The sequence below is a fragment of the Macaca fascicularis genome, chromosome 7 (genome assembly GCF_037993035.2).
Source record: "Macaca fascicularis isolate 582-1 chromosome 7, T2T-MFA8v1.1".
NCBI classification, from domain to species: domain Eukaryota; kingdom Metazoa; phylum Chordata; class Mammalia; order Primates; family Cercopithecidae; genus Macaca; species Macaca fascicularis.
This window is the reverse complement of record NC_088381.1, coordinates 148,433,932-148,445,938: the sequence shown is the minus strand read 5'-3', so window position 1 is coordinate 148,445,938 and position 12,007 is coordinate 148,433,932. Positions and strand designations below refer to the sequence as shown.

The following is a 12,007-nucleotide window of genomic DNA, read 5'->3' as shown; positions in this document are numbered from 1 at the left end:
CTCCTTCTTTAAGCACTAATTCACTGGGGCAGAGTAAGTCCAGTCCTGCATTCCCAGTGGTGCCTGCTCTGAGAGAGCGGACTGTGGGCTTTCCATCTGACAGAGGAAAGCTGCTGGCATTGCCTGTTTGTAGCGGGGCCTCAAGAAGTTTCCCATGCGGTTAGTTACAGGGTTTCCGTTTTTATCAAATTTTGTCCTGCATTGATTTGCCTAATGTTTCCCCTTTTTACACTGGGGGCATATAGAAGGGGGTTCTTTCCCTGAGTTACTTTGGTCTCTACTATGGGGGCATTCCTTCTTCATATGACCTGGCTCTCCGCATAGAAAACAACTTTGGCTTCTCTCCCTTTTTACTTTAGGAGGCCTTAATGCCATAGCCAATATTTTGGCTTTGTGTGTCTCAGTTCCCACCAGCTGACATGCTCATATAAGTTCCCCAACTGTGGCTGCCTTTCCTCTGATTGCCTGCATTGCTTGCTGGCAATCCATATTAGCATTTTCAAAAGCCAATTGCACCAATAAGATACCGGTGGCCTGGGCATGACTAATTTGTCTCTTAATTGCCTGGGTTAACTGATTGATAAACTCAACACATGGCTCCTGAGGCCCTTGTTGAATTTTATAAAAGATCCCTGTTGAACTCTGCTTTTGGGAATTCTGTCCCAAGCCCTGAGAGTGCACAAAGACACTTGAGCATAGGCCTGGGGATCAAAGTCAGTTGTTGTTGTACATCGGCATGGGGACCCCTCCCCTGGAGCGTAGCAGCTGTTATGTCTTGCCCACCTGCCTGATTCTCATTGGCTTGTTGGTCACACAACTCATTGTATTCTGCCTTCCGAAGGAGGTATTGGCTAGGCTCCACGGTTGTTTTAGCTAGCATTGACCAGTCCCATGGGGTCATATGGAAGTTGTCTACCAAGTCCTCAGTCATTCCTTTTGTAAATGGGCTAGTGGCTCCATTTTCTTTAATGCTTTTTCTTAGCTCTTTATAAGCGTTACAAGAAATGGATTCATGTTCCTGATTGCCTTGTCGGTCTTGCACTACCATGCAGGCTGAAAGCTCCCCTTCTAATGCTGCTTGCTTAACACAAGGTCCCACAGCTGGAGCGTGTCTCTTGTCTTTTTTCCTATTTATTGGAGGAGGAGGCTCAGGCGAGACCTCCGTTTCCTCTTTGTTATTTCTCCCCAGTGGTAGCGGGGCTGAGGAACTCGGGGGTGGTAAAGTATGTGACGGTTCCTCCTCCTTCGCCTTTTTAGGCTCTTCTGTGTATAATGGGACCAAAGCTGCCCTTACTAAGGCCCATATGTTAAAGATGATACTGGGACCCATAGACCTTATGCCTGATGTTGTTTAAGATTTCTTCCCACTTGTTCCCAGAGCTCTACATCTAGCATTCCTTCTTTTGGGAACCATGGATTATGGGTTACAACAGTTTTCATTAGGTCCCTCAATTGAGCCTGCGAAACCCTGGCTCCACTAGCCTTAAGCAGCGATTTCAATACTTTTATATACTGTTTCTGTTGAGCTGATAATTGTTGTCCCGTGAAGAAACCTCAGCCTGAACAAATCCCCCCTCCCCGAACTTGGAAATGCCAAGCAGGCACCACTGACTTACTGACTCACTGACTGCGTGGTCCTTTTCACCTTCATTTTTGGGGCACCCGTCGTGATCCTTTGCAGCATTCCTCACATGGGACGCCAGCTGTGGGGGTCTGTCCCCAGACCCAGATCCAATGACAGATGAATAACCTACACAGACACAGATATTTTGCCTGTCAGTCCAGCTAAGGGTCCGGGCCACCTACAGACACCAAGGAGAGTGCTGTAAAGAGTTGAGCCATGGCCTGATCAGCCAGCAAAGAAGCTTGCTTTTATTCAGCATAAATGACAAAGGTCTTGAGTAAACACCACTAGAGGGTAATTGACATTGCTCACCTTCCAAGTAGAGAGCAATTATGCACCCACAGTTATCAAAGGATGGTTTTAGGACCACCGGAGTAAACAAGCTATTCAGATAAACTACTCTACACCCTAAGTAATTAACTCAAGGTAAGGATCACACTGCCTTCAGCCTGATCTATTACTAGAGCTTATGCCAACCCCCATTGCCTTCCAAGAAGGTTTGTGTCTTTTTCTTACAACTATCTTTAAAATTTTTCCCACCAGCCTGACTGAACTCCCACAAGCTAAGACACTGGGGGACTGTTGAGAAGGCGTGATTGGTTTTGAAATGTATAAGGGACACAAGATTTGGAGGGGCCAGGGGCAGAATAATATGGTTTGGCAGTGTCCACACCCAAATCTCAACTCAAATTGTAATCCCTACATGTAGAGGGAGGTACCTATAATCCCCAAGTGTCAGGGAAGGGAAGTGATTGGATTATGGGGGTGGCTTCCCCCATGTCCCCTACTCACTATTGCTGTTCTCGTAATAGTGAGTGAATTCTCATGAGATCTGATGGTTTTATAAATGGTAGTTTTTCCTGCGCTCACACACGCACACTCTTTCCTGCTGCCTTGAGAACAAAGTGTCTACTTCTCCTTCCACCATGATTGTAAGTTTCCTGAGGCCTTCCCAGCTGTATGGAACTGTAAGTCAATTAAACCTCTTTTCTTTATAAATTATCCCATCTCGGGTAGTATCTTTATAGAAGTGTGAGAATGGACTAATACAGGAATGATTTCTTTAGGCACCATTAATAAGCCCACTATAATTGGTGTATTATAGAGTCCTCCTCTAACATTATGGTAGACAACAGTGAGCACATTCTGCATGCATATATATATATATATATGTATATATATGCCTCTGTTGTGAATCTCACCTGCAAGCATAAGAAAGGAGTCATACCTTTTCATGTGTCATCACCGGAACCCTGTTCTGTGTTTGACCAGTACCTGCATACCAAGACTGAAGAAGGAAAAGGATCTCACTGTTACTTAGCAGTTCCCTGAGCACCAATGATCAGTTCTCAAGTAATGAAGTTCAGGGCCAATGATGTGTTCCTTATGGAACTTCAGACTTCAGAGGCTATTTTTTAATGAAGAAAGTGTTTCTGTTGATCTTAGTAGGTTTTGGTTCAAGTGGAGAATATACTCTCTTCAACACAAGCTGGAGGAGATACAGAGAAGCTCATAGAAAGGATGGATAAGGAATCCTCTCAGCTAGAGCTCTGGCTAAATTTAAGAGATCAGGACTGCAAGGAAAAAGATACTTTGAGACCTTCTCATTTACCTTTCTTTAAATAATCCCACCACTCAAAAATTATCCAGGCTAGGTTGAGGAGGATGAAAATATAAAGAAGCATGAAAAGTCATGACCACTTTTTCTCCTACCCAGTATCCATTATAAGCACACCATTTTTTCTTGCTGGGTCCTGTGGGAGAAGAAATCTAGATGAATTTGCAAGCATTAATTTTGACAGGACCTGTAGTCTCTAAAGCTTTTTTATATCCTTGCTCATCACTCTCAGAATTCTATTCAATAAACTTTAGAAAAGTGATTCTAATTAGAAATAAAGATTACTCTTTCAAAGGAGTATTTTTAAATAACTCTAAGACATACTAGAGTGTTATACTTCCATATATCCAATTATCATTTTGACTTTCTCCAGCATTAGCTTACTTGGTATTGGATGGGGTACAGTTTCATAGGGTTATTTAGTTTGCCAGCAATGTTTGGTTAGTGGTATCTAATGCTCTATGGAGAAAACATCTCAAGATCTTTGTTGACTAAGGGTGATTTTTCTAGCTCAGTATTTCTCTGCCTCAGCTTTATTGACATTTTGGACTGAATTATTCCTTGTGGAGTAGGCTGTCTTGTATATTTCAGGATGTTTAGCAGCATCCCTGACCTCTACAATCTAGAGTCCAGGAGCAGCTTCCTACTGAGTTGCAACAACCAAAAATGTCTCTAGGTATTGCTCAATGTCCTCTGGGAGCAAAATCAACCCTATTGAGAATGATTCTTCTAAATCTATTATGTGCTTGGTTAGTAATAACAGCTAGCATTTATGGAGCTTACTGAATTCTGGCTACTGTACTAAGCACTTTACTTTTATTAATGAATTTGATTGAATCTCAGAAAATCTCACTACCTAAGTGCCAGTATTTTCCCTAAGGATATTGACACACAGTAGTGTTGAGCCAGTGGGCCACAATCACAAAATTTGTAAAGGGAGGAGCCAGGATCTGAACTGGCAGCTACAACTTAGAACTGATGCTCTTAACCAAGGTAGTACAGCTGTTGTCTAGCACTCATTTAGGTATATGTAGTTACAGACTTGAAAAGCCTCTTCCTTTGCAGCTATTTAAAGGTTGCAGCCTAGGAGCGGTGGCTAACACCTCAAATCCCAGTGCTTTGGGAGGCTGAAATAGGAGTATCTCTTGAGGCCGTGAGTTTGAGACCTGCCTGGGTGGCAAAATGAGACACTATGTCTACAAATGTGTCTTTGGTTTTTTGTGTTTTTTTTTGTTTTTTTTTTTTTTTTTTTTTTTTTTTTTTTTTTTTTTTTGAGACAGAGTCTTGCTCTGATGCTTAGGCTGGAGTGCAGTGGTGCGATCTCGGCTCACTGCAACCTCCACCTCCTAGGTTCAAGCGATTCTCCTGCCTTAGCCTCCTGGGTAGCTGGGACTACAGGCACATGCCCCCATGCCCAGCTAATTTTTTGTATTTTTAGTAGAGACGGGGTTTCACCGTGTTAGCCAAGATGGTCTCAATCTCCTGACCTCATGATCTGCCCGCCTCCACCTCCCAAAGTGCTGGGATTACAGGCATGAGCCACTGTGCCTGGCCTACAATTTTTTTTTTTAATTAGCAGGGCATGGTGGTGCATGCCTGTAGTCCCAGCTACTTGGGAGGCTAAGGCTAAGGCTTGAGCCCAGGAGTTTGAGGCTACAGTGTGCCGTGATTATGCCACCGCACTCCAGCCTAAGTGACAGAGTGAGACCCTGTCTCAAAAAAATAAGATAATATAAAATAAAATGTTGTAAATAAATTATAACAATGGATTAAAGGAGAGGTAGAGACCATTTATTGAGTTTACACTATAAACAGGACACTTATCTTGAGACTTTCATATAAATTACGTCATTCAGTCCTCATAGTAGCCCTATGGAGTTGACATTATATTCTTTTACTCAATGGGAGAACATGGATACAAAACACTATGTATTTTTACTCAAGGTACAAGGAAGTATAATAAGAGGCAGTAGCAGACTTTGATGCAGTGCTTTCTGACTTTAATTCCCTGCTCTTTCTGTTGTACTATTTCACTTTTTTCAGATTTTAGGAAAATGTTGAGAGGGGAGTTTTTAGGTTCTCCAGATATATTTTCTGGTCCAAACTTTTTTTCCTATAAAAATCTCAAATTACTTGTAGCTGATACTTGGATATTTTTAGCTCTCCCTTATCCTTTCCTCAACACCTTCTGACAGGGTCTTTGTACAGGAACAGGTGGGTAGGCATGGGCATTGACAGACCTGACTTGACCACTTCTCTGCCCTGTCTCCCTGAACAAGTCACATAATAACTGGGAGCTTCAGCTTCCTTATTTGTGAACAATACCCACCTTATAGGGTAAATATTAGAAAAAATATATGAAAGTACTTTGGAATAATTTCAGTCATTAAAGTTGCAAGCTATCTTGCCTCTTTCATTGTGTCCCTTTCAAAGCACTGGCAATATTTCTACCCCAATTTCCCCAGTCCCATCAAGGGTATCTGGAAACCTGCCATTTAGAAATGTATTTAGTTTCATTCTTGATTAAAAGGAAGGTATCTTGGGGTAGACAAAACATTTGAAGCCTTTGTTAGCTAAACCCGCTTCTGAATACTGGTTTGGGCATCTGGAGATGGTAGGACAAGACAATGAGACAATGACTTCTTAAGATTTTTTTCAGACAGCCCATGTGAAAAATATTATTATGAAAGATACAGCTGGGCGCGGTGGCTCACTCCTGTAATGCCAGCATTTTGGGAGGCTGAGGTGGGCTTATCACCTGAGGTCAGATCGAGACCATCCTGGATAACATGGCGAAACCCCGAGTCTACTTCAGATACAAAAAATTTGCCGGAGGTGGTGACACATGCCTGTAATCTCAGCTACTTGGGAGACCGAGGCAGGAGAATCACTTGAACCCAGGAGGCTGAGGCTGCAGTGAGCCAAGATAGCGCGACTGCACTCCAGCCTGGGCAACAAGAGTAAAACTCCATAAGAAAGAAAGAGAGAAAGAGAGAAAGAGAGAGAGAGAGAGAGAGAAGGAAGGAAGGAAGGAAGGAAGGAAGGAAGGAAGGAAGGAAGGAAGGAAGGGAGGGAGGGAGGGAGGGAGGGAGGGAGGGAGGGAGGGAGGGAGGGAGGAAGGAAGGAAGGAAGGAAGGAAGGAAGGAAGGAAAGGAAGGAAAGGAAGGAAGGAGAGAGAGAGAGAAAGAAAGAAAGAGAGAAAGGGAGGGAGGAAGGAAGGAAGGAAGGAAGGAAAAGAAAGAAAGAAAAAGAGAAAGAAAGGAGGGAGGGAGGGAGGGAAGGGAAAGAAAGAAAGCAAGCACACCAAGATCTGTATCCACAGAGAGTAATGATGAATATCAAGATCTTGTATTTAAGTGAAGCATTTCTTTTATCAAAGCCTGAATTGTGAGTTAGAGAGATAGATAGACAATATATTTTTAACTATAAAATATAAAACATATACGTATGTATAACTGGGGTGCAGAGTAAGAAGAAAAAAATACAAGAAACACTGATAAATGTAATTCTCTAGGACAATATTGTGAACTTTACAACTGAAATATATGGGGATATATTAATAAAGTTCTTGGTACTTCTAAATTGAGCAAAGAAAATATCCATCCAATTTACAGACATATGTATCACATGTACTCAACTCAATGGATGGAGACCTTACAAAGTGACCACATACTCAAGGGAGATGTCATTTAAAAAAAAAAAAAGTTGATGGAGAACAAGGTGTTCATATATAGTTGCCTTACTGAGAATGTGGGTCACAGTCTAGAGAGATTTCAAAGGTAATGTGATAATACTGCATATCTACCCAAGGGCAACCAGTGGAAATGTTCTGACTCAAAAATAACTCAGTGTTTGAGAATTCTGAGAGGACATTCACTACATCTCCATCCAGAGAAATTGGGAAGGAGGCATGAGTTAGTCTGTTTCAAGATTTCAACAGATTAAACTTAGGATGTTATGAATTTATTGTTGAAAATGTTAAATCTCATCACTAATTGAATTTCACGAAAATGAAGAACTTCAGGGAAAGCTGATATTTATCTGTTAGGCAGAAATCTGTTAAGCTCAAGTAAACATGATTTTAAGAAGATGTTCTTGCCATCTTTGTGTATAGACCAAGGCTATAAAACTCAATTACATGTTAAGTAATAATGCTATCACTTTCTGGTGATCAGAAATGATCATGATGACATTCAAAAACGGCATATTGGATATCTGCCACTTCAACAATCCTAGAACAGCATAACAGCAAGCTCTGCATAGCTGAAGATTTCCTAACCTCCTCTCTTGCTTTTACCCAATAATGGATAAATCAAGTTTCACACAAATAAAGGAACTTGGAAACTCCCTTTGCCTTTTATGACAGAATCTGACCTAAGCATTCATTTGTGAACTCAAGAAGTGAAGTGGAAATGACAAAATTATTCTAGTTATTACTCCTTGGAAATCATATAAGGTCATTCTGTAATATGAACCTATATGGTGTGGGAAATGAAGAATAAAAGAATTTTTTTTTTCAGAAAACAACCCGTAGTGTGAACTGTGTTAAAGGAAACTATACAAGACACAAAAGAAAAAAGGAAAAAAAATCTGATTCAGAATGGAAAATATTGCTAATATGGGTAGGAAGGTGACAAAGAGAAAAGGCAATAATGTAAATCATATTTTTTTGGTAGTACTTCACTTAAAAGATGAGGTAGAGGTTCAAATGTGGAACCTGAGATTTCTTTCTGGCAGTTAATATGCCAGTCATGCAGACCACCCCTCTAAAACAGAACCACATTATGATTTATAACTGTGGGTAAAGAGAATAGATTACCTCCCTTAGCCTGTTAGAAGAGCCAAGACAAGCCATGCAAAGGAGAAGCAAGTCTCCAGGAAAAGGAGTTGGAAGAAGCTATCTACCACAGACTGTCACTTTGGGCCACTGGAAATACACATACATGCCCAGGATGTGCGTAGAAGCTCTGGGGAAGTTGGAGAGATTAACCCTGAGAACTGCTGACCAGAGAAGATTTCAAAGGCAAGGAGCAGTGAGAGAGAGCCACAAACCAATCAGAGTGAAAAGAGATGTGTGAACAGAGGAACAGGGGCATATAAAGACTAAGAGTTTGGGGCTTCTGTCTCCATAGTCTGTTCTAGCAGATTTCCATCAATCTGGGAAGGTATTTACAACTCCAAGAGGACAAGAGGGGTCAGGTGAGTCTGGCGTCAATGAGATGGTTTTTACTTGCATACAATTTGTCCCATTGCAGTTGCTTTATGAAACAGGTTAAATTCTTATCACAACCACCAGTGTTCACAGTATATTCTATTTGTTTCCACATGCTTAACAAGACTGCTATTGATGTGTGAGCTCACAAATGCACATTTAAGAAATGAGTGGAATGTGTGGCTTTGAGTGCAAGTCCACTGCTTCCTCTTGCTCTTTCTGCATGGGGAGAGGCTGGGACTCATGACACTTAGGCCTCCATTTGTAAAACAGGGCTGGCATTCTTCGCAGCCTATTTAGCGAGTATACTATCTAATACTAAACAAGAGACTGCTTTTGGAGGTTTCCCTTGGAAGAAAGGCACATTATGGTTCTAAGGTGGCAAATATTAAATACAGTCTTCTCTAGAAACCATTTTCTTGTAAAGCTTAGAAAACAGAAATGTTGGTCTGGAGAAGAATAAATTTCAGCTTCTGAAAGACCTGTCTCACTTGTGAGCATTTTCTAATGCCTGGAGATGCATGGGCCGCTGGAGTGGTGCTGTGGTTGAGTGATGAGGACAACCACAGCATTAGAACAATGTATCGAATGGTATTCAGTGATCAGCTCTTGTTCTTTATTTCCAAGCTATCTGTGCAGAGATTGTTAACACATTTTACATTATCATTTTAGAAAGAGATACGGGAGAGGCAAATCTCTTAAATGCCATTCTTTGCTAGTGCAAATGTAAATCTAGTGATTGCAAGTTTTAATTTGAAATAGAGAGTTATCTTCGTATTAATATACGTTGTCAATACTAAACTGTCCAGTAAAGCTATAGTCTAATATATTTGGTGTTCAAGTTGAGAACTAAGGCCATAAAATGCAATGCTTTCCATTTGTTTGTTTTACAATGAAGAGCAAAGGAAACCGAGAGATGTTTTCAGAATAGAATGCTATTGTCTGAGCCAATGAATCAAAGGTATATGTATTACTCTCCACCCCACCAAGAAGTTAATTCCTAATTTACTTACATGTATTTTAAAAATGTAACTAGCTTAAAATTATTTTTAGGAGGGAAAATTATTGGGACCTCAGTAAAGGAAAGACAGGTTATTCTCATTACTGTCATCTTGTTCCTTAATCTCTTGATTAATGATCACTGAGAAAAAAAGTCAATAAAATGTTGCTTGTAACAATCCTACTGACTTTAGGGTGCAAGCGTAATATGTGCCTTTTATTCCACTACGGGAACTTACCACCCAGATCATACTTCCTGAATACTCTAGTGGAACTGGGCTATTAACTTTATTACCCGGGGAACAAGAGACAGAGGAATGGGATATGGGTGAAACCATAGGTCACTGTTATGATTCTAGCTTTTATTTGGGAAGGGGAAGGTGAAAATTCACAGGAGACAAATATGTTATTAGTTAACTGTTATTTTATCACTGTAGAAGTCCCTTTATGCTTGGTTTTTAGCCATCAAAAAAGAGCAGGAGGACTCCACTAAAAAGTACTTACTCCTTAAATGTCATCTACATAGACTCTGTTTTGTTTTAGAGCTTCTCATTGTGCTTTTGCATAGCATGTTAATCTATAAACTGCTGCCTCGAGTCATTTTAGAAGCAGCCAGGGCATAAATCCTAAGGAGTAAAAGTTTTTAATTTAGGTAATGTGTTTTTACACACACATGTGTGGTCATGTATATATATGTATATATATATGTATATTTGTGCTCATATGTGTATATATATCATATGTCTATGTTTTCATATATAAGCAAATATAAATTTATAGTTGGCTTTGAATTTACAATGTGAGTTATTTTGCGCACGCACACACACACATATATTTGCATAAAACTTTTTAGTTCCTAAATACTTCCCATAGATTATCTTATTATTTTCCAAAATACTTCCCATAGATTATCTTATTGTAAAGTTCATAATCATTCTACACAGAGGTTACATGACCTGTCCAAATTCATGCTTAGTAAGTGGTAAAGCCAAGACTAGCAATAAAGTTTCCTGAGTCACAGCCAGGAGTTCTTTCCACCACAGCAGCTGTCAGTGGTTACTGGGAAAGCCAGGGGAAGAAACTGATTTGGCTTCTCTGAATCTGAGAATTGTAGTGACTGAAATATTAGCAGTGTAGTTATTTTCCAGGCCAGTTGATCCAGGACAGTCCTATCTGTGATTCAGATAAGTTGTGTAAGTGGCCATGTATGGTAACTTCGATATGTTCTGTCTATATTATGTTATACTCCACCATCATCTGGTGTTCTCATTCTTTTATGTTACATATCTTTTTATTGACCTTATTTTTGACATCTAAACAATCTCATAGCTCCTCTTACACTAGCAATAAAAGTACTGATGCAGGGTACCCTATTACAAAAGGTATGTAGAACTAGAATCTTGAATCCTATTTTCTCCCAATTGCCAAGAGTGGCAAAACAATATAATAAAATTCTATTTCCAGTTCTGCCTGTTAGTCAAAACAAATTTTCAGACGGAAATTGGTAAATATGGTGCACAAAATTGATACTGTTTTTTCAAAATTAAAAATTGATGAACCATTTCTTATTTTTTAGACATTCTCTTCTGAGACCCTCCATTTTTAAAAATCTAATTTATGGTCAAGTCCAATAACAGAGATAAGACAACTTGAACAGTCTTTGTATTATTCAACAAGCATTCACTGGCAAGGTTAGTAAAAGAAATTGAAAAACTGCTACTTCATTACAAAAAACAATCATAATGAAAATCAACCCAGTTGGCACATAAGATCTCCCCATTCAAAATCAAAATACCATTATCAAATAAAAGATGATAGAAAGGCCCTTAGTAATAACCTTGGTGTGATAATGGGTATTTGGGAACTTCAGCCTGACACATCAGACTGTGTCATTTAAAAATCCATCTGTCCTAGAAGTCCTAAAGGCAAAGTTTACCATTGAAATGACTTTTTTTTTTTTCTTGAAAAATAAGACAAAACCTTGCATTCCATGAATAGAGAGGTTGAGATGCTATTACAAAGAAACCCCCAAATGTATTGGCTTACATGGACAGAAGTGTATTTCTCACATTAGTCTGGCTGGTCCAGGTGGCGAAGTAGATCTACTCTTCTAGGTCATTAAAGGGCACAGATTCCTTCCTTACTGCTGCATTGCCATTTGCCGAATGTCGCACTCCTCAGCGCTGCTGGAGAAAGAGTTCAGAGCAGGTGTCTTCAAGGAAGTGACATATAAATTCCACTCCTCATTCATTGCCCAGAATCTCATCACATGAACATCCTTAGCTTCAAGGGATGCTGGTAAATGTAGTCTGTAGCTGGGAGGCCATGTTCCTAAAAGTGGGGAGGTGGGGGGAATGATGGAGAGTGGATACAGATTGACTCGATTACTAAAAGAGAGTAGCGTAGACAGGAGTGTGGTGCAGCTAGCAGTATCTACAGTAGCCACAATATACAAAATACAATGCATTTATTCAAGCAGGAATAGTATCAGCAACAAATTAAAGACACACAATTAGACAGTCAATGCTGGTAACACTTGGGTTCTTTAAAAATC

The 12,007-nt window shown here is 40.0% G+C and overlaps 1 long non-coding RNA gene across 2 annotated transcripts in view; it reads right to left on the bottom strand.

Moving 5' to 3' along the window:
* Positions 1-11,654, bottom strand: part of LOC102125908 (uncharacterized) — a 60,266-nt gene extending 48,612 nt beyond the window's left edge. Inside the window, exons 1-2 of one of the 2 annotated variants that reach the window (XR_012416329.1) lie at positions 11,500-11,654; positions 1,617-1,750 (exon numbers count right to left, since the gene is read on the bottom strand). This is a non-coding gene — a long non-coding RNA (uncharacterized lncRNA). The remainder of the gene's footprint in view (positions 1-1,616; positions 1,751-11,499) is intronic. The other variant, XR_012416328.1, reaches the window with a different exon arrangement.
* Between the last annotated feature and the right edge of the window lie 353 nt (positions 11,655-12,007).